This window comes from Leopardus geoffroyi, chromosome B4 (assembly GCF_018350155.1).
Source record: "Leopardus geoffroyi isolate Oge1 chromosome B4, O.geoffroyi_Oge1_pat1.0, whole genome shotgun sequence".
Classification (NCBI taxonomy): Eukaryota; Metazoa; Chordata; class Mammalia; order Carnivora; family Felidae; genus Leopardus; species Leopardus geoffroyi.
The window spans coordinates 19,487,690-19,510,998 of NC_059341.1; the positions used below are offsets into that span (position 1 = coordinate 19,487,690).

At 42.0% G+C, this 23,309-nt stretch overlaps 1 long non-coding RNA gene across 1 annotated transcript; it reads right to left on the minus strand.

The window, feature by feature from the left end:
• Positions 1-1,177: 1,177 nt before the first annotated feature.
• Positions 1,178-22,025, minus strand: LOC123590819. The gene is made up of 4 exons (XR_006708989.1): positions 20,186-22,025; positions 18,201-18,289; positions 12,077-12,231; positions 1,178-1,835 (listed from the first exon to the last, which is right to left on the minus strand). It is a non-coding gene; the product is annotated as an uncharacterized LOC123590819 (long non-coding RNA).
• Positions 22,026-23,309: the final 1,284 nt, after the last annotated feature.

The window sequence follows — 23,309 nt, forward strand, 5'->3', positions numbered from 1 at the left end:
AACCCATGAACTGTGAGATCATGACCCAGCCAAAGTCAGATGTTTAACTGACTGAGCCACCCAGGTGCCCCACTTTTGGGTTTTTTTTTTTAAGTTTATTTATTTTGAGCGAAAGGGAGAGAGAGAGAGAGAGAGAGAGAGAGAGAGAATCCCAAGCAGGCTCTGTGCTATTAATGCAGAGCCCAACTCGGGGCTCAATCTCACAACTGTGAGATCATGTCCATGAGATCATGACCTGAGCCAAAACCAAGAGCTGAACACTTAACTGGCTGAGCCACCCAGGCACCCCAGCAAACTTTTCAAAAATTATAAATGAAAATACACAGAGGGCAGACTGATGGTTACTAGAGGCAGCCTAGAGGATAAGCAAAATGGGTGAAGGAGGCCAAAAGGTACAGACTTCCAGTCCTAAAATAAATAAGTCCCGGGTAGGTAATGTACGGCATAATATCTACAGTTAACAATACCAATCTGTATATTTCAAAGTTGCTAAGAGAGTGGATCTTAGGAGTTCTTATTACAAGAAAAAGAAATTGTAACTATGTGCAGTGATGGATGGTAAATAGATCTACTATGTCATAATGTACACAAATAGCAAATCATTATGCTGCACACCTAAAACTAGTATGTTATGTATCAGTTATATCTCCGTTAAAAAAAAAGGGGGGGGGGGGAAGAAAATACAATAAAGCTCCATGGTTTAGTAAAGTTGGACACAATACCATTGTCAGTTGGCAGGTGGCTCCTGTCCTCCACCCAGCTCCCACTTCCAAATGGGGACAGGCTAAGGTTCTTCTCCGGGGGAGACATGTATCAAGGAGATGATTTTCTTGTGACCATCTGCGTCTTCGCAGCTCAGTCTATGGCCAGCTGATGAGTTTCCATTTTTTTTTACTTTTGTACTTTCTGTGACAGTATAAATTCACTTAAAAAATATTTTTTCATTAACTTTGAAAACAAAAGAAATCAAGTCTGCATTTCACACTTGAACTTTTGCCACCCTTTCATCACATTATTACATGGTCTCACTGCCCACTTTATTGTTTTTATTTGACTAATGTTTACTTATTTTTGAGTCGGGGCGGGGGGGGGGGCGCAAAGAAAGAGGGAGACACAGAATCCGAAGCAGGCTCCAGGCTCTGAGCTGTCAGCACAGAGCCCGACGCGGGGCTCGAACCCACAAACCGCGAGATCATGACCTAGCTGAAGTTGGACGCCCAATTGACTGGGCCACCCAGGCGTCCCTCACCACTCATTTTCGATCGGACGTCAGTCTCCTCTCTAGCTAAGGCAGACTTGACAGGTCTACGGTCACGACAAAGAAGACAGAGAAAGGGTTTTCAGCCCAAAGTATCACTTCTACTACACAGAGGGCCTCCTTCTCCCCGAAACTCAAATTCTGCTCATCTGAGAACACACAAGCAATTTAAAGGCTGACCGGACACACAAAGCATGGCACTGCAGTAGCCTCCCCCACTTACCCACAGTTTTCCTTTCAGCAGTTCAGTTACTCGCGGTCACCGATGGTCTGGGAGCAGATGGTCCCTCCTCCTGACTTGTCATCAGAAGGTCAGTGGCTGCCTAACATTGTGTCGTGGTGTCTACATCATTCACCTCACTTTACCCTCTCGCACCGTCACTCTGTCATCTTCACGCCATCCCGGGAAGGCGGGGGAGTACAGTACAATAAGGGATTTTGAGAGAAGGAGAGGAAGACCACACTCCCATGACTTGTCTCGCCGTCCATTATTATCGCGGTTCTCTTTTGTTATTATTTGCTGTCGTCCACCTCTTACTGTGCCTAATTTATGCATTAAACTTTATCACGGGTGCATCTGCATGGGAGAAAACATAGTATGTGTAGGGTTCGGTGTTGTCTGGGGGTTCAGGCATCTACTGGGGGTCTTGAAATACATCCCCCACAGATAAGGAGGCACTACTGTATTTCTGCCTAGTCTAGGAGGACCGACTACTCATAAAATGTACACGACGGGGACTGACTGTGGCCACCAATACCCACTTTTTGTCTTCCTTCTTGGTCCCCTGAAGTCAGGCAAGCCGCAGGACTGAATTCCGGCCTGGGCAATACGGATGTTTGTGCTGTACACAATTTCCAGATGCAGCCCCTGTGATCTCCCAATTAATCTATTGCTGAAGTCAGACCACACAACCTACCGGATATTCTCTTAACAGACAGATCTTTGAGACATCGCAACGCATCTCTGCCAGGGGGCAAAGAGAGCTGAGAGGGTGGCAAAATAGGGCGGGGCCTCATGAAGAGTTTTGAGGGGAAGTGAACCTGGGAACAAACTTCCAGTCTGTGCAACGGTGAGGCAAAATGCCACACAATTCTATTTATTCACGAAAACGTTTATTGGATGCTAATACACGCCAGGCACTACGTCTGGTGCTGAGGTTAAAAATATTACTGGCCACATTCCCTGAGCTCAAGGAACCACAGTCTACCTGGCTGGGGAGAAAGGAAATTAAATCAGTCCTTTGGCACAGTGTGGTAAGTGCCATAAAAGTCGCCCTGAGGAAGCATCTATAATCCTCTCTCAGATGTGGATTATGTGTAACACACAAATTGGTTATCCGTAACAAAGGTTGCAAAATAAATTCACTTCTGGATGAAAAACAACAGAAATTCTGGATCTTCCAAGAGGGGGCGAAACATGACGGATGGCAACTGCGAGCGTACAAGTAATACTGATATTAACTAACGCTGTAGATGATTATCGGCTTCTCTTTTATCAAAGTCAGTAAGCCCTGCACGGAAGGACGCAGATAACAGAACTGGGGAACCCCCAGCGAGCAAACCCACCCCAGTGATGTGCCTTAAAATATCTATATCGCCTGGAAATTGCCACGGACACTGACAGATCTCCTCCCTCAGATCAAAAACTGAATCTGGAATCTGTGCCCTTTAATGAAGCAGCAACAGAATTTAAATGTTAGTTTCTACCCTTTTAAGTGAAAACACAGAATTCCAGCAGACATATAGGCTTCCCCCATCATCCATCCATCTCCCACATCCTATTTAAAAGCTGACATTTCAGTAACCTTGATGTCTATCATAATGTTTGTGAGGAAGCAAAACATCATTAAGGATGTGTCTGAAGATCACAGGGTCCCGCGCCTAAGTTGGGGAACAATTCATTTGCAAACTTATAATAATATGTGTTGTGCCAAGTTGCATTAACGAGAATTTTTTTTTCATCTTGAATACATGAGAATCACTAAGTGAGTATGCTTATTCTCATTAAAAGGATCAACTTCTGTGCTCATCAGTGAAAATTCTATAATGGACATCAGCTCCCAGGAAAACTTTGCAACCTCTTTAATGATGATTTTTTTTTTCATTTTTTTAAGTTTATTTATTTATTTCGAGAGAGAGAGAGGCAGAGAGAGCGGGAGAGACAGAATCCCAACCAGGCTCTGCTCTGTCAGCACAGAGCCCGACACAGGGCTGGAACTCACGAACCGTGAGATCACGACCTGAGCCGAAATCAAGAGTCGGACACTTAACCAATGGAGCCACCCAGGCACGCCCCAATGATGATGTTTTCTGCGAAACTGTGACTGATAGTGATCAAAATAATGTTACTATGGGAGAGTCTAAATAAAATAAAATAGATTGTTAGAAATGGCCGTCAGTTTGAAGACTGGAAATCCTCTTCCTATTTCTACAGACACTAAACCATGTGACTCTTCAAACATTTTCGCGCCACGACCTCATTTCCATTTCCAATCTATTTCACGACAATAACAAAACTATCACTTATTGAGCACTAAGTCAAGTGTTTGAACTACAAATAAAAGCTAATGTTCAATTCCTATAATAATCCTACGAGTTGTGGATTTTTTTTATTTCCATTTTACAGATGTGGAAATTTAGATGTAGGGAAATGGATGAGGCAGAAACCCCTTAGTATTCTGTTTCCTAGAGCAACAGTGGTAACAAAAGGAGGTGCTGTCCTTCGAACCCAGGCCTTGTCTGCCTCTAAAATCAGCATCTAGGACCCACAGGTCTGCTGAGGACAGAGCCTAGGAAATGGCAGGTAGTGATAATGAAACTGTGCAGAGTCCCAGCTCAGATCTACTTGTCACGATGGTTCACGTCTTTTCTGTCCTGAGTCACGGAGTTAACCGCGTCTCTTCCCTACTTCACTGTACAGTTAGATCTGGCCTAAGAGCAAGAATTAAGTGAGGGCTTAAATCTGATTGACAGCTTCTCCTCCAGTCTACAAACATTTCAAAGAGCAGAAAGCCAGCTGCCTCTCCCTTGGCAAGTTCCCACTGAATCCAAATAAATAATGCAGTGTTTTCTGTGTTTTAATTTTCTTCAGGATTACTGTTCATTGTGGTTTAATTTCTGCCTGTTCTAATTATTGCACATGCTGTCCTTCAAAATGACCTTGTAATCCTGTGTGTTCAGACTTCAACATTCTCCCACCTTATGAATGAGGTTAGTTTGACTCTTTTTCGGGGCCACAAATATCAGTTCATCTCAAATAATTCTTTTTAAAAGAACAACACCTTAAGGTAGAAGGAAACTGGACCTTCCATAAAACATGGCACTTTTTGCCTGGTATTAATCTCTATTTCAAAATACAACATTTTGGGAGCCTCACTTGGCTTTCGCTGTGTGGTCTGGAGGGATTGAAGAGGACCTGCCCAGTGCAGAGCAGCCCGTGATGGCTCCCGCTCTCCCCTCCCCTGCATCAGGGCACACACGATTCCCAGAGTCTACAAAGCGAGACGACACTGCTTTCCCCATGTGTCTCAATCACATTCTCCTAAAATTATAAGAGGCCAAAAAGGGACGCCAATCACCCCTCCGTGTACTTATATCCATAGACAGAGCTTGACTTCATATTTTTACTTAACGGTGGCTTTTTACTGCGTCACACAAAGGGCTTTTCCATCAGGCTGTCCTTGATCCTCTCAATTTAAAATAAGCATCAAATATTATCATTCCCATTGGAGACATAGGCGAAAAGGGGCATAACGATTGAGATATAATGCTCTGCTAAAATAGATCATTTTAGGGGCGCCTGGGTGGCTCAGGCAGTTGAGCGCTCGACTTCGGCTCATGTCACGATCTCACGGTTCATGGGTACGAGCCCCACATCAGTCTCTGTGCTGACAGCTCAGAGCCTGGAGCCTGTTTCGGATTCTGTATCTCTCTCTCTCTCTGCCCCTCCCCTGCTCCAACTCTGTCTCTCTCTGTCTCTCAAAAATGAATACACATTTAAAAAAATTTTAAGTAGGTCATTTTAAAAGTTGAAAGAGCCTTAAGGCTTTATCCTGTAATCCACATATCGTAGGAAGCTATTTCTTGTTTCTTACTCGTGTGTCTTGTTACAACCCAAAACTAATTTCCTTTGCTTGTAACTAGGATCCAGTCCTCAACTCCTTGTAAACAAAAAACTAAGTCATTTAAAACCATTCAACTACCAGGATTTTGTTCCTGTGCACCATGACTTTAGGACTCAAAGGTAGTCAAAGGTGAACGGTCTCAAACAGGCATCCTCATGGACTTCCGAAAATATTGCTTCCAGACAGCGTCCTGAGGATAAAACGGACTCTGGAGGTCACCTCCGCGACCCTCTGTGCCCTATATAATGACCTATGCGGATCAGGGTCTGTCATCTCTGGCCTGTTCAATGAGCAAGACTCAGTTCCATTAGCTACAGTCCGGTTTGTCATCTGACTTTTGGAGACACCATCATAAAGCAACAAAGGTTTAGGCTTAACCTTTATTGAAACACAATAAGAAGTTGACCAGAACACCCCCCACTGCCCCCGCTGCAGACAGTTCAGTTAACTGGGATATTTCTCTCCATATTTGTACGGAACTAATGTAGCATTTGCACGCGATGCTGAAGGCATACATATTTATACGGCTTTGCACTTTCAAACCTGCCAACCTGACATTGTGTCTGAGACTAGCCATCCCAGGCTTGTGTCACAGTTGGGGCGTGAACGCACAACTGCCCTATTTACATACCATACAGACACTTGTGCTCAGCATTCGTCATTCGGTTCTAAATCCACGTGGTAAAACTGCTTACATTCTTGTTTTTATTGGCATAGCTTAAAAATAGAGATACCGGAATGCATTATTTTCTTCTTCTTCTGTTCTCCAAGAGCCGACCCCTACAAGTACTGGTATCATAATCATCCCAAGGCCCAACAGCCAGACATAAGGGGCTCCAAGATCCCATGGAGACAATCACAATGAAATCCCACCCAGAGAAGGGCCAGGCTGACAACAAGCCTACGTCAGCCACTCCCAACATTCACACAGTGACCCAAAAATCCGGTGTCATTCCCTTACTTACAAAATCTTTTTGGGGTGCCTGGGTGGCTCAGTCAGTTGAACATCCAACTCAATTTTGGCTCAGGTCAGAATCCAATATTTCAATGGGAGGCTGTACTCATGGGTGATAAAGCTCTGTTCCCAGGGTTAAAAAATCTGAAACTTCTAAATTTGGTCCTAATAGCAGGATGCGATCTCCAAAGTGCCTTTTAAGGATAAATCAACTTCTGCATTAACAGTAACAAAGAAATTCCTATCTTGACATTTACTCTACAGCACAAGGGCTCCAGATATCGCATAGAAGGGATGATCCCAAAATTCTGATGTAAAGGGAGAATCCTGTATTTGAGAGTCAGAAAAAAATCTACACTCAAATCCTGGCTCTTTCTTTTATCTTTCTTTTAAATGTTTATTTTTGAGAGAGAGAGAGACAGAGCACGAGCACGGGAGGGGCAGAGAGAGAGGGAGACACAGAATCCAAAGCAGGCTCCGTGTCAGCCAGAACCCGACTCGGGACTCGAACCCACAAACCATGAGATCATGACCTGAGCTGAAGTCAGATGCTTAACCAGCTGAGCCACCCAGGCACCCCACTGACTGTGTGTGCTTTTAGTGGTACAAGAAGCCGATCAGATTTTCTTCAAAATCCGTACGTTGTTTCCATACATGGGAACTGGGTTTTCATATCATCTTTCCATCATTTCACAATGAAAATCTGTGTTTCAAAATGCTGTAGCCCTTTTGTTGGTAGCTACTCAGGGGGATGAGGTATAAACCCAAGGAAACACAGGGACCTTCAAAATTTTCTAAAGTTTTCTATTTCTTTTTTTTTTTTTAATGTTTTTATTTATTTTTGAGACAGAGAGAGACAGAGCATGAGCAGGGGAGGGGCCGAGAGAGGGGGAGACACAGAATGTGAAGCAGGCTCCAGGCTCCGAGCTGTCAGCACAGAGCCTGACGCAGGGCTCAAACTCATGGACCGCGAGATCATGACCTGAGCTGAAGTCGGATGCTTAACCGACTGAGCCACCCAGGCGCCCCGAAAGTTTTCTATTTCTTAAGCTGGGTGGTGGGTACACGGGTGCCTGCTTTATTACTATCCTTTACACTCTACGTAAGTTTCTGTGGACTGTTTTGTATGTGTGACACATTTCACAATTTAAAAGAGTCTTAATACTGAAAAATCCCAGGCATGGAAATCCCATTGGCATTTACTAAGGATAATACATCACTATTTTGTCCACTTGAACGGATGAATTTTTTTAAGCCACTGATAATATTTACAGTTTAATACCTAAAAGTTACTTTTTATTTTATTTTATTTTAATTTTTTTTTCAATGTTTATTTATTTTTGGGACAGAGAGACAGAGCATGAACGGGGGAGGGGCAGAGAGAGAGGGAGACACAGAATCAGAAACAGGCTCCAGGCTCTGAGCCATCAGGCCAGAGACTGACGCGGGGCTCAAACTCACGGACCGCGAGATCGTGACCTGGCTGAAGTCGGACGCTTAACCGACTGCGCCACCCAGGCGCCCCTAAAAGTTACTTTTTAAAATGTACCTTGAAAGTCTAATTCTGAAAGACTGCAAATTTCAATAACGCCACCAACGTGACTCAAAGAGTCAAGCGTCCAAAAAAGAAAGGCAAACCAGATTAACGGATGGAAGACCTCAGTTCTGGCTGACCCCAGTTTTTTACAAGCTAACTTCCAAAGTATTCAGAAATTAAGGTCAGGTAGTACTTAGCCTAACACCCTCATATGGGATAAGTACAAAACAGTGGCTGTTTTATGAAGGCACACTAAAAGCTGCCAACCGGACACAGCTCCCTTCTTGTCCTGTCCTCCCTCAGGACATTTTCTATGCCCAGCGTTTGGTGCATTTATGCCCACCAAAAAACAATTTAACTGGGGCGCCTGGGTGGCTCAGTCAGGTAAGCATCCGACTCTTGATTTCGTCTCAGGTCACGATCTCAGGGTTCGCAAGTTCAAGCCCCGCATCGGGGTCCGTGCTGACAGCGTGGAGCCTTCTTGGGGTTCTCTGTCTCCCTCTCTCTCCGCCCCTCCCCCACCCATGCGTGGGCGTGCGCTCGCGCGCGCACGCTCTCTCTCTCTCTCTCAAAAGTAAATAAACATTTTAAAAAATCATGATTTAACTAATCATTTCACATTTAGAATACTGATAGTGATAATCACAGTAATAACCTACGGAGCGATCTGCAAAGGTCAGTACAGTGCCGATAAGGTGAACAATATTACAACTGTGTCATGCTCTGCCCTCAACAAATCAGTCACAGGCGTCGGTACTGGGAAATCACACGCGCGTGCACACGAGGTGCCAGGAGACAAATGGGCGATACTGGAGGCAGCAGATGGTGTACTGAGTACTTGAGTACTGAACTGCCTCATAGGCAGTTGAGCACAGGCTTCGTACACAAGCGAGGGAAGGGCCCCCTCAAAATGGAAGAGAGTTCCACCGACTTATCCAGAAGCCTGCAATCGGAAAGTCGAACAGCTATTCATTTTCAGCCTACCCGTGTGTACTGTGTCCTAGATCTTAGCAGTATTGGTGTTGATTTTTTTATTATTATTATTTGTTTCATTTGAGGGGGAACCCCACAATCTCTGTGGAATTCAGAACCTTCAAAGGTTATACTCTAACCCTAGAAGCAGAAATAGCAATAGAATGGAGTTTGGAGGTGATGGAAATAAATTTGGCCCTTACGCCTACCTCTTAAATATTTCCCCATTTTTCAACTGATAATGTAAACCCCGTGATCAAAATGCAAAATGCCAATCAGCTGACTCCAAATAACTCAGTGGTGTGGCTCGCTTCGTTATAGAAATAATGTGAAATTCACTGCACAATTCCCGAGAAAATGGCTTTCCTCCTTCAGTAAATAATGACTTACCCTTCACAGTACTTAATCATTTTAACATGCCAAATGTCTTATCTGGCAAAACAGAAACGTGCAATAAAGTTATGAAAACGTTTACAGTTGATGCCCAGGTGTGGGCAGGAGGAAGTTTTGGGGAAAATGAGGGAAATAAGTGGTTAACTGCCAGCACACACACACTCATGCTAGAGGATACAAAGAGGTTCCCAGCAGTTGATAAATTCATTTAGGGAAACTCACTTTATTTTTCCAACAGAGCTCTCACCAGCTAATCTGTATTACAACCTGCGGGAGTCTTAATATTCTCAGCAGGATCAAGATTCAGGCCACACTGATTCAGCTATTTAATCTTGCAAGAGAACAATATTTGGCAGGAAAAGACCCCACAGCACTGAGGGGACGTCCCAGAGGTTCGTCGTCGGCACAGATTGGGCCAGCAACACCGAAGGTGGAAACCAAACAGCGCTAACCAATGTTTATCATCAGCTTTGCGGAGCTCCCTCCTCAGACACGCCAGTACACGCGACCTATGTATGCAAAACATACGCATCACGTGTGTGTAGGGCTCTTTTTGGGTACGTGTACATTTTTAAGATGCAATATGTTCTGTCAATATTTTGGACCGAGTCCTGAGAAGTTTTTGATTCGAAACTATCCCTACAGAGGGTGACGGTACAAAAGAGATGAAGAAAAATGGTCATCGCTTTACTTTCAAAACTTTTCAGCCTCTTGAGTACTGAAAACCAAGATGGAGAGAACATGCGTCTGAGTTTTTAAGTGTATGCAAATATTTACATACTAATCTTCTTAGCCACTGTGACATTAATAAGCTGATAGAGGGGTACCTGGGTGGCTCAGTCGGTTGAGCGTCCGACTTCGGCTCAGGTCATGATCTCGCGGTCTGTGGGTTTGAGCCGCGTGTCGGGCTCTGTGCTGACAGCTCAGAGCCTGGAGCCTGTTTCAGATTCTGTGTCTCCCTCTCTCTCTGCCCCTCCCCTGCTCGCATTCTGTCTCTCTCTCTCTCTCTCTCTCTCTCTCTCTTTCTCTCTCTCAAAAATAAACATTAAAAAAATTTTTTTAAATAAGCTAATCGATACTCTGCTATAAATGCTCATTCTTTTTTTACATTTTGTGTGTAATCTATGGCTTGATTAATTTTGCGTGATATTTTCTGGACACCCCCACTGACAGGCAAACAGGGAATACAGAAAACAGATGGAAGGAGAGGGGCAAACTTTAACGCAAAGTTGATGGTATCTACTGTACAAACAAACAATACCAATCGCAATTCAAAAAAATGATTTAGTAAAATTCTTCAAAGGCTATTTTCAAGTAACGTTGGCAAGCTTTCAATTCCTTTACCTCCCAAACCTGGCTGGCCACCCCTCTGATAACAGCACAGGGTTTCCCTCTATCGAGCATTTATCATCCTGGGCAGCCATGGTCTGCTTGCCCGTTAGAGGGTGAACACCCAGCTCCATGAGGTCAGGGGTCAAATTTATTTCGTTTCTCATTATATCCCCCGCCTCCTGGCAAAGTGCCTGGCGTATGGTAAACACTCAACAATGTCTGTTGAGTCAGTTAACGTGTTCAAAGTGATTTCTCTTGGAGATTTTTTTTTGGCCTTGGAGATACCAAAAATATGCATATTTGAAAATACGATACCAATCTTTCACCAATCTTGCCTCAGTCTGCATTTCAGTAATGGCGTCTCTGTCTCTCTCCACACTCTGACAAGTAGGCTCGAGGTGCTCCCAACCTTATCGTATTCCTTCCTTCCTTCCTTCCTCGCCTTACAGCTTTTAAGACTGCCCTGCGGCGGTGAAAACCTTGGCCAGCCACTGAAGGCACCCTCACAAGAGTATAAACGCATACACAGAGTGGTTTCTCACTTTCTCCGCCATCTATGGGGCCCGGTGAACGTGAGGTCCACAGCAAATGTTTAAAGAACAAACACATATGCAGCGTAACCGTGAAAGCAACTTCCCCCTTGTCTTATTCATCACAGTTGAAGCACCGTGTTCTAGAAGATTCCAGCATGAGCAAGAAATGCTGCTTGCCCTCAACGGGTTCATCACAATTACACAACAAAAGCGAACATTGAAATCACTCTGTTTGGGAAAATTCAATTCTCGCTCTCGACAATGACAAGTGTTAAGGCCAGAATGATTTCTTTAAAGGTTTTTCTCCTTTCATTCTTTTTTCTGCATCTATACTCTATTTCATACTTTCCGAAACAGACAAACTCTGCCATTTTCATCATCGTTCGCAGAAGGCCATGACACGAAAGCTTAATTCAAACGAATTCAAAGTCGACTTGGTTATAGTTAATATAGCCACAAGAGGAAAAATCCATCGCAAATATAAGCAAACAAAAAAATAAGTGATCATCGCTTCTTGCTTCTTGTCCTTGGAACCAAGCCTAAGGGTACTGCACAAAAGCAACCGGCCCTTCGAAGACAAATGTAGACATATCCTTTTACAAACAGCATTGCATGCGATTCTGTACCCAAGACAGAAAGGCTACAGAGCAGGCCTGACGACCGTGAAAGAAAAGGAACCTACGGTAGAAAGTATGAGCAAAAAATAAAGAAAAGCAATTTCCATGACATAATTCTTCTAGGAAAATGAAATGCAAATTAGAGAACATATCTATCTGCATCTGCTTACAAAAAGGAAGACATTCTTGCCTCTAACTTCCAGTGGTGCAATTTCCCTTAATTGTATAAACTTGGCTTGGGTTACCAATGGCTTCTAATTAAATCTCTTTCTAATGTCTCCTTTGATTCATGACCTCTTAGTAAGTTGCGACTATTACACTTATTAGCTGGAAGAATAACCGGTTTCAAACCTACCTGCAAAAATCCACCAAAGTTATAATGATGTGGCATAATTATTAATGACGGTCGCATCTGGCAACTCCACAAATATGTAGGCAAGACTACCAGATCTTCTTTAACGTTCACAGTATGTGCTCGCAGTAGGTATGTCCCAAAGGGTATAATAAAATCTGGAAGAAAATTCAGATACTTTGTAAGTTTTTAATCTGTATCGTGCGCTGGAAATTGCAACATTTTTTAAAAAGCTCATCTTTATTCGGCTTTCCCCGTGGCACAGAAATATTTCTTTTCTATTGTCACACCTCTGCCCTCCTTTCCCTCACGTCTGTCCAGGCCAGACTGCCAGCACAGGACATGTGAGATCTACATTCTGAGCTCCATCATTCCACTGAGACCTGGAAAACGTAATTACTACTATATGCTATCTTTGTTTCTATAAATGACTGTGGCTCAAAACCACAAATAAAGAGGCTTGCAAGGGCCAATTAAGGATCGGAAATAGGACCCAGAAGGAAATTCTTTTTTGTTGTTGTCAAAATTGTTCAGTTTGAAAACAGAAAAAAAAAATTTAAAAACCGGATGTAGAAGTTTTCCCGAGATGACACAAGGTATTGTAATCCACCTCTGCTAAAGAAGCTGACTTATGATAGGAGCTTATGATTACAAAATGTATATTACTTAGTTATCTCAAAAGTCCCTATGATGTATGCAGATCACTTCTCATTTGTCCCCATTATGGACTGAATTGTGTCCCCTCCCCCGAAACTCGTATCTTGAAACCCTTAGCCCCAGTGTGACTGTCTTTGGAGATGGAAATTTTAAGAAGGTAATTCAGGTTAAATGAGGTCAAAGGCTGGGGCCCTGATCCAATTCAACTGGTGTCCTTCCAAGAAGAGGAAGAGACACCAGAGACCTCTTTCTCTTATACACATACATGTAGGAAAAGGCCATATGAGGACACAGTAAGAAAGTGTGCTCTCCCAGCCGAGACAAGAGCTGTCACCAGAAGTCAATCCTGCTGGCCCTTGATCCTGGACTTCCTGCCTCTGGAACTGTGAGAAAATAAATTTCTGTGATTTAAGCCACGCAGCCTGTGATATTTTGTTATGGCAGCCTGGACAGTCTAATGCAAGTCCCATTTATCAGATATTTAGACACGATAAGATAAGATGAGATAAGATAACATAAGATAAGATAAGATAGGATAAGATAAAAGTAAATTGCCTGACATTTTAAAACAGGGGTGGTCATTGGATTTCTAATACACTGATATTCTGAATTCTTTTTTTTTTCAATGTTTATTTTTTTTTAATTTTTTTTTTTTTAACGTTTATTTATTTTTGAGACAGAGAGAGACAGAGCATGAACGGGGGAGGGGCAGAGAGAGAGGGAGACACAGAATCGGAAGCAGACTCCAGGCTCTGAGCCATCAGCCCAGAGCCCGACGTGGGGCTCGAACTCACGGACAGTGAGATCGTGACCTGAGCTGAAGTCGGACGCTTAACCGACTGAGCCACCCAGGCGCCCCTTCAATGTTTATTTTTAAGACAGAGAGAGAGAGAGAGAGAGAGAGAATGAGTGGGGGAGGTATAGACAGAGAGGGAGACATAGAACCCAAAGCAGCTCCAGGCTCTGAGCTGTCAGCACAGAGCCCAATGCGGGGCTCGAACTCATCAACCGCTAGATCATGACCGGAGCCGAAGTCAGACGTTTAACCGACTGAGCCACCCAGGCGCCCCTAATACAGTGAAATTCTTAAATGCCACATTAGAAAGCAAATGTTCCTGCTTTACTGAGAAAATACTGCCATCAACTTTTGATGAAAACTATAGAAATCACTGAGTGTTTAAGTAAAAAGAGGAGACAGTGAAAAAAATGGGTGTTCTGAAGCAACACAAAACAAACAACAAATTTGAAGCAACTTTCAAAGCTAAGAACTCTCTGGGGGGCACCTGGATGGCGCAGTCGGTCAGGCATCCGACTCTTGATTTCGGCCCAGGTCATCATCTCACAGTTTGTGACTTCCAGCCCCTTGTCAGGCTCTGTGCTGACACTGTGGAGCCCACTTGGGATTCTCTCTCTCCCTCTCTCTCTCTCTCTACTCCTCCCCTGCTCGCGCACACTCTCAAGATACATAAATAAACTCTGAAGAAAAAAAAAGCTACGAACTCCCTTGCAAAGAGAGGTTTCAAGAGAAAGAATGTGCAAATTTGTCAATATTTTAAATATTATCACTTCATTCATGTACACAACATACATTTCCTGAGCACCTGCTACGTTGTCAAGCACTATTCCAGGCATTAGCAATTTTGTGTTGAAAGGACGTGCTGGTTCCCTACCCTACTGTGGTGCATATCCTAGGAAAGATTTGATTTGCTTAGACTGAGAAGTGGATGGTAAGGCAGACTCTTCTGAAAAAGAAAAAAAAAAAAAAAAAAAAAAAAACTTGAGGAAATAATACCCTCAAAAGAATTCAGTCATGGGCCACCCGGGTGGCTCAGTTAGTTAAATGTCTAACTTTGGCTCAGGTAATGATCTCACAGCTCCCCCCATCAGGCTCTGAGCTGACAGCATGGAACCTGCTTCAGACTCTCTGTCTCCCTCTCTCTCTCTGCCCCTCCCTCTCTCAAAAATAAATAAACATTAAAAAAAAAAAAAATCGGTCATTTCCTGAGTATTTATTAGGCAACTTCAACGTGCTACAGAATGACGGAATGAAGGAAAGATCTGGGAGTTTTAAGGAAGGAAATTGATGTGTATCTGCACAGACCTTAAAAGAGATGCTGTGATTAAGACAGATCTAGAGCTATCAGAACGGCTTGTAATAATCTCCGCTGTACAATGAAATTCACACAAGACTGGAGGGGATTCGCTGGTCAAAGTATCAAAATGGGTGTGTTTACAGAAGCAGTCCTGGTGAAGCCATAGGGGAGCTGACAGCCTCGGGCACAGTGAGAAGCCTTGAGAAGAAGGTATGTTGGGCCAAGAAGTTAATGCATCCACTTATCAAACGTGGCTCTGTGTTCAGCCCTGGGGTGACAGAGAAAAAGCCTGAACCTTCATAGAGTTCAGTTCAGGAGGAAGCTAACTCAGCATGCAGTTCCAGAACGAGACTGCCAGGATGCCAAGAGAAAGAGGAAGGCCAGGGAAGAAGAGGTAGGCTCTGGGCGTAGAAGGGATATGGAAAGGGTACAAAGAACCTTCCAGATGGAAGTGGGAAGTGCATAAGGCTGAGGGTTCAAGAGGGACCCCCAGGCTGGAGATCTCATCTGGCAATAAACCAGAGACAGTCTCATATTCCCTGCTACAGTATTTGCATTTCACCCCAAAGGCAATAGGGAGCAAGAGATACATTTTAAGGTAGAAAGTGACGTGATCAGATGTGCATTTTAGGAACTTGCAAGAAACCACAAAGAGAGCAGCTCGGGAGGGAGAAGAGGCAGTCCTGTGGCAGGCAGGAGCAGTTTAGAGACTTCTTCCCACAACCAAGCGAGGGCAGGGAGGGCCAAGGATGTGACCAGAAAGGTGAAGTACAAAGCACCATGATATGCATTCTTAGAGAGGCAAAAAATAAATTGAAGAAGACGTGGATGGTCTTCATGTTCCTGAAGCTAGAGAAGTAAAACACATAACCAGTGAAAATGCTCCTTCAGACCAAACTGTGGAACGTGATGTGTGAAATGAGCGGTGCGGCTAATGGTGCCATCGAGCAAAGCACTGTCGTGATTGGGAGAGGAGAAAGATCGCGGTAGCTGGGGTCTGAGTGTGGGTCCAGGATCATTTACAGACACTGTGAAATTGTGCCAAACGAGAGGAGTGACTCATGCAAAAGCCCAGGACAGACTAACTTAGTCAGGCCTAAAAGAAACGGAAGAACCGTGTTGACAGGCAGTGAAAGATACGGGGAAAAGTAATTTAGGAGCCGATCGTGGAGGGCCCTGAGAGTCAGAATGAAAGAGCTTCGGAGATTAGACTTTGTCCTACGCAGAGTGGAGCTCCCAGGGAAGTTCTTAGTGAATCATAATTAGGGTCTTGATGAAAGAGATATTTTAGAAAGACTCATCTGGTGCCAGTGTTCAAGATACAATGGAAAAGCTCCAGAAGGAGCCTGGAAGGAGAGAAGGCCAATTAGGAGGTCCCGCAATAACTCAGGCAGGCTAAGGGGCCTGAACACAGGGGAAGAGAAAAGAAAAGAATGAGGGAAAGGAATTTCACTAAAGAAGGATCTTCAGAAATTGTTTGCGGGAGGGATCGTTAATCTCTGTTTCCAAAAAAAAAAAAAAAAAAAAAAAGTCATATGTGTTAATTCTTTTACTCTGGGGGCCCTCCCCCACCTCCCGTTTAGACAATGCCATTTTACAGCCACAACCCTTGTACTTGCCATGCACAAGTAATTACTGGTCTGGGATGTATTTGTTTCTTTAAGTGGCTGTGGCTAAAAACCGGAGGATAAAAAGAAGAGATCAACCTTTGAAGTTCTGCCCTAGGTGGAAAAATAAAGCAAAACCAGGTGTGAGGGAAACCACGGATTTGGACACGAGAAAGCACCGAGAGGTGATTTTCCGTACATTTTTCTCATGAAAGTCTAAGTGTTCCTTATAGAAATACTTTCCCTGAGGAGAGGTTGTTCAGAGAATCTAATTAGACTGGGTATGTCAAAGTGTTTCGAAACAAATAAAGCATTCATACATGTGTTCGGTATTATAAGGAAAATACATGTTAATGCCCTATCACCTTCTCTGACATATTGGATCTTTGCTTTAAAGATAAGGCTACTTACCCCCTATTACTCAGGAATACATGGGAGTTACCAGTTGAGACAAGTTGGAGGTAAGGTACAGCCCATTACAGTGACATATAAATTCACTCTGTGAAAATACTAGCCTCCAAGGGCTTAAATCTAAGCTACTGACCTAATAACGATCTCTGTTATTTCATCTACGCTAATCAACCTGGTTATGAGTTGTATCAAAAAAACCGTACGATTCTCCTCTCCAACTACTTAATGTATTAGACTTTACCACTCAAAATCAGAAGCTTTCAGATAAATGTTCCATGGCATATAAAACAGTTATGCTTCTTGTGTAAGGAACAAAATTAACAAATACTCTCTGTCAACACTGAATGTCTTTCTGATTTTTACCTTCCTCGCCTTTAAAAAAAAGAAACTTTTTTATGTTTGCTGAATGTAAAAAGAAAGAGAAATCCTTCTGTATCAGTTGTTCGGGTTCATAGAAGACCTAATTGCCTCTTACACTGTAATTTCGCCACCAGTTTACAATTAGCATGCATTTCTCATGCATGAGTTGACCCAATTACATAACAAATTTTGCCTTTGGGGATTTCTCTTGACTGCTTGTCTTCTGTCCACCATACAACTCAATTTCACACCGTCAGCAGCCTGAACATGGCCACAGTCAGTCTCCGTCAAAATGATTTATTTAAATTACAAACAGAGACCAGATCCCTAGATAATCATCCCTACCCTCCTGCTCACCCTTACACTCAACCTAACTTTGAATCAAATATTTTAATAGCCCATAGACACTGCTATTCAATTATTAGGCCATGTTTGCCTCCAATAATCTAATATTTTTGAAGCTAACTCACAAAATCTCAGGGAACTAAATCATCAGCATCCATGTGAGCTTATTAATGGACACATAATTTATTTTGCATTCTAAGAAGTCAATGAAAAATTATGTAGCTGTATCAAAAAAGCTAAAAATAATTACATTTCAATATCAAATTAGAGAAGAGACTCTTTGCTCTGTAACATTTTTTAAAAAAAAAAAGCTTCAATCTTAGCTTTTCTTGTGAAGCAAGTGAACATTTTATGAATGGCTACGCTACGTCAAAAATGGTAGTAAGAAGGGGTATTTGGGAAACAGGAAAGATAACCAAACCGATAGATTCTGACGGGGGAAGGGAAGGAATATAGAGCGGGTGAAAATATTATTGCCTGTGTTGTCTATGGGCCCGTGTGTTTTAAAGATGCCCACTGAAGCCAACACAGGCAGGCACACTGCATGCATACACACACACACACACACACACACACACACACACACACACATTATTTCCTCTGTGAGTCAAGGACAGACACAAATCTTAACAAATCACCTAATGGCAGACTTACCAGTCAGTCCACAAAATACAGGATCCTGTCATCTGGTTTTGGCGGGGGGGTGGGGGGTTCCCCTTCCCCCCCATATATTTCTCCATTACCTAAAGTAAATTAGAAAATAAACATCTAGATTTTATCCATAGCACAAAGATTTTAAAAGTCTCTTGGGGTTGGACTTTACCCTTTCATTTCACAATTTATCTATAGACTGTCTCAGCTAATTAAAAGCACAGCTTAAATGAGTGCGTAAGCAGGCAGAATGAAACACATCAATAATCTTCTCAAGGCCCGACCTAGTCCCTTAGATGTTGGCAGTGGTTCTCTGCCCAACTGCAGGTATCCTGAATGCACTGCTTATAAACCTGAAGGTGGTAACCACCAGCGTCAGAAACCACCTTTCCAATTACCCACACGAGCTAGAGGTCTGAGGACAACAGGAAAACGGTTTTTGAAAATGTCCAAAGGCACAGTATTCTTTGATACAAGACTGTACGTTGTCTTTTAAGAACATTTCCCTAAAATATCAAGAAGTAAAGAAAATGTGGAGCTCTACCAGGTCACGTCTGCCCTTTCTGAATTTCTACCCTGGACTTTGGTGGGTCGTGGGAGGACACAATTAGGCATTCTCTGGAATTTTCTGGAATGTTGTTGTTGTTGTTGTTTCAGAAACCATTCTGTTTCTTTCCAACCATTCAGTAAATTCTGAAACCTGGCCTCTTTTCTTATTCTTTCTGCAGCTATACTAAGTCGGTAATATAAGAGAGGAATTTTAAATTGCAGCATTTCATAAATCTCCCAGATTCAATATGCTGTCATTACAGACCCCCCCCCCCAAAAAAAGAAGTCAAGGCTAAACCCACGTTCACCCCTTTCATTACACACAATTTCAAATTTATGGGTTGTGTTCTATCCCACATCTCAGTAACAGATGCAGACTGAGTGGGTATTTCCAAATGATTTCAAATCCTGCACAAATGAATCAGAGTGGCTGAGAAAATTTCATAACACCAATACAGACACAAGCAATCAAAAATGCCCATTCATCCACAGCACATTGCCCAAAACACCTAAGAGGTGTCATTAAATTCAGTTTTATGTCTTTCTACTTTCTTTAGTCTGAAAGGGATTAAAGGCAGCTTAGAAAGATCCATACAATATTCAAAGATAAAAATAAGGAAAACAAGTAAGTAAAAGTAAACACAAACAAGAAAATGAAGCAAACGGAAAAATAAAGATTACAAAGACCTCGACTTAATAACCCACCTACATCAGCCTGTATTAAACTTTTAGCTTGAATGTCATATGGCTTATAATTTCAGAATGAGTCTGCTCGTCCGAGTACCCCGAGCAGGCAAATTCTGGTGGAGACCAGTCTGGACATTTTCTCACCCCCTTCCCTCTCCAAACAGACACAGTCCAGGCCACTGTCAAAAATATCTGTCTGGATTTGGCGCACATGTTTCGGTATTTGGGTTTATCTGAAAGTAATGTGGAAAATTGGGCTAACCAAAGTGCCACCTTCCATATTAGCCCAAGTTTCTTAGAGAAAAAAAAAAGAAAAAGAAAAAAAAGATCTTTGAGTAATGTGGAAAACCCTGTGAGGTCACGGAAAAAGTTCATAAAGTTGCAGCCTTGTTAATGAATAAAAAATTCACGAGACCTCAGTATATTTAACAGTTTCCTTTCTTCAGGAATAAATCCCTAATGGTAATATTATGATATCTATATTCTTTACTGCTATTCAAACATGACTACGCCTCACCATGGCTTAGGAACCAGAACTCCTTGGAACACTGGTAAGGGGCTAACATAAGACAATCGCAAATAAAATAAAATAAAATAAAATAAAATAAAATAAAATAAAATAAATTTAGCTGTCGTCTCAATTACATGCTTTTAAAAATCAGTGTTGTCTATATCACAGGCTTAATCCAAATGGTATTTGTATATACTGCCATGTATATGATACATACAGATTCATACGTCCCTATACGTACCTGTGTTATAAGGGGTTTTTGCGTAATTAAGAATGGATCTGCAAACAGCTTCACGTGTTGAATAAAATGTATATTCCTGCTAATGATAAAGGTTGGTGAAATGATCAGTTCTTTTCTTATTAAATATGAATATTGACTTAATTTGAATATAAATTAAAGGGCTTACCTTTCGATTGACTGCAATCCTTATGGTAGCTGTCCCATGGATGTCTTAGAGTAGAAATGTTTAGCTCTTTTTGAAATATATTTCTGTGACAGTTTGTGACTTACGATATAACTTTGTTTTGTGTGGCATTATTTTGGGTTTTGTTTTGTGTTTTTTTCTCAAGTTCCCCAAAAATACTCCAAAGAAAGAAACGTTATTCTGTGTAACTGCCAGTGCCGTATCCCTAACTCACGTTTTGAAAAACAAAAATCACTTTTTAATTTAAAGAAAGAATGAAGAGGAAGAAAGATGAGGGCGGTAACACATGACTGGTGGGTTGTCGGGACGGGGGAGAAAAACGAGGGGACAAAAGACGTGAATCTTTAAAATGCATCCCTTTTACCTTCAAAGGAAAAAAAAAAGTTCTTACAAACCTAAAATGTCCATTTAAAGAGCAAATAATGAATAAACCTTAGGGAATATGGCAAAACAAAGTGTTCCCTCCACCTCCTGTTATTCCCTAAAGAAGTTTTTTCAAAACATCACATCGTTGTGGGTTTTTTTTCACAAATAAAATTCTTTCTCAAATTGTATACTACAATTTTATCTCCAAATTGTTATATATGATGATGACGGCCAAACATCAGCGAGTTTAAACCATCTGCTAAGTAAACACTTCCTGGAGATTAAGGCTCCATTGTTTATAACATCTATAAACATCGTTTATAACACACAAAGTTCGGTGGAAGTAATACACAAGATACACTTCTCATGAAACACAGCATGAATCTTGCAGATTTGTGCATACTTCTGTATCATGTACATAGTTGTCAATTTTCATACGTATGTCCTCTTGGATACCTAACACTGAACTGATTTTTTTTTTCTGAAAAAAAAAATACATTTCGACAAACTTCAAAGAAACTTTGGAAGAAACATAATCACAGGCATGAATTATGAAAATGAAGATAAGCTATTTATCCGCCTTCACGTAGTATGGAATTAACACTTTTGGTCCCTAATGTGCTGGGAACTGATGCTCTCCTCAATTTTCTTTGTCAAGAAAAATATATTACTTAACGAGATACAGCTTTCAAATCCACAGCAACGTCATACGTAAATGTTTGTTTCAGAAATTCGATGGAATACATCATTTCAACAAATTTCTAGTTTGAAGTGTGAAAGCTTACATACACACAATTAGCAAAATAAGATTATTCAAGATACTTAGCCTTATGTGTATATATTTTTTGTCTGATTAGCCACAGCCAAAACCAAAACTGTCAGGCGTATAATTTTACCTATAAAAGTCCTGTTTTGGAAAAACGCAAAAGCGGAGAACCATTAAAAATGGCATAAGATGCTAAATTATAACAACTCTTTTAATAGCGATGACTATATTTCTAAATACACAATTCTCGTCATCAAGTTGATCTCTCTAGTGAACGCATTTCGCAAGTCGCTTTAATGAAATAAGTTAAATATCTATTCAGAAATATAGTCGTTGCTATTAAAGTGTGAGGCTCTAGGTAACCGTGATGAAATCAAACGGAAGGAGTCCCCAGTTGAGCCTGGCATATCTTATGAGCACCTTGAGAACCGCCTGCCCACGGTAGCGACAAGGACACCTCCAAGTCCCAACCTCATTCTCTCATCCAGACACGCGAGTTAGGGCGATCGAGGCACCGAACAGTCACCTACGTTACTGATTTGCTCCTGAGTCCTCTTCAGCCTCTGGAGTTCAGGAGTGTCCGTGACGATGCTGAACCCCCTCCCTTTGCTTTCTTCAAAATCTCTTTTGTACTTGACCTAACAGAAGGGAGGGGAGTGAAAGAAAGGAAACGAAAGGTCAACAGAGGAACCACAGATCCCACTCAGGGAAGGCCAGGGCCCGAGAAGCTGCTAAAATCGGAAGCAGTGCCTCCGGTCGGCAGGTGGCAGAGGGAGAGGGCCGCAAAGCGTGGCCCAGCTGCCTGGTCTGTATCCTATCAATTGCGCCGACTGCGTGACCCTAGGCAAGTCACTAAACCACTCTGAGCTCCGGTGGTCTCATTCTATTTTGTAAGGCAAAGCATATGGATACGATTATACAATGCGATATTACCAAATGTCAAGTATATAAATGCTATGGAAATATTTATAAAACAGGCCACACCTAGAGATTAAAAGGCTCCAAGCACATGCCCCCGGCATACTTTGCTGAGGTACCTACGATTTTTTTTTTCGGTATTTAAATACACTTCTTTTCTAATTACAACGCAGCGAAGCTGAATTTTACAGTTTCCTCGAGGGACCGGAATAGCTAATGCTTAATCTTACTAGAGCCCCATCTCCTATTATTAGCATAATGACGACAACTGTCACACCCGTTAAATATTCATTCTGCTTGTTAGTGACCAAAATGGTTCTATCACTTTATTCTTATTTCTCTAAAATCTAAACATCAAGTAACATGGAAACGCATTTTTGATGTCCCACACAATCCCCGTTTTATATTCATCATCACTGGGCTTAAATCAACACTTCAATTAATAGCTAACATTGAGGGTGCTAATAAAAACATGATTCTGTAAGGGCAACTTTCTGTAGAAATTTGAAAAGTTCTCTTAGTTGAGTATAGAATGACTGTTTTTGTTGAGTCATGTCTGCGTTTAAATATTCAGTTCTCTCAGGCATTACTGTCCTTGAGGCTACCGAAAAATTTCCTTTTCCCAGAAAAGCTTGAAAAAAAAAAAACTTCCCAAATGTCAACAAATAGAAAGATTTAGACCCTCCCATCACCCGTAGCTTAAGAATATCTAATTTTCTCTCCGTATTTTCATCTAAATTTGTGAAAGTACTACAACCCTTACTCTTACTATTTCCATAAATAAAAGGTCAAATACACCACGTGCTTTTTCTCTCATGGAAAATGCTGAATGGGATTAGCCTTCTCACCCTCAAACCCCCAGCACGTGAGAAGATACACAGTCCCGTACG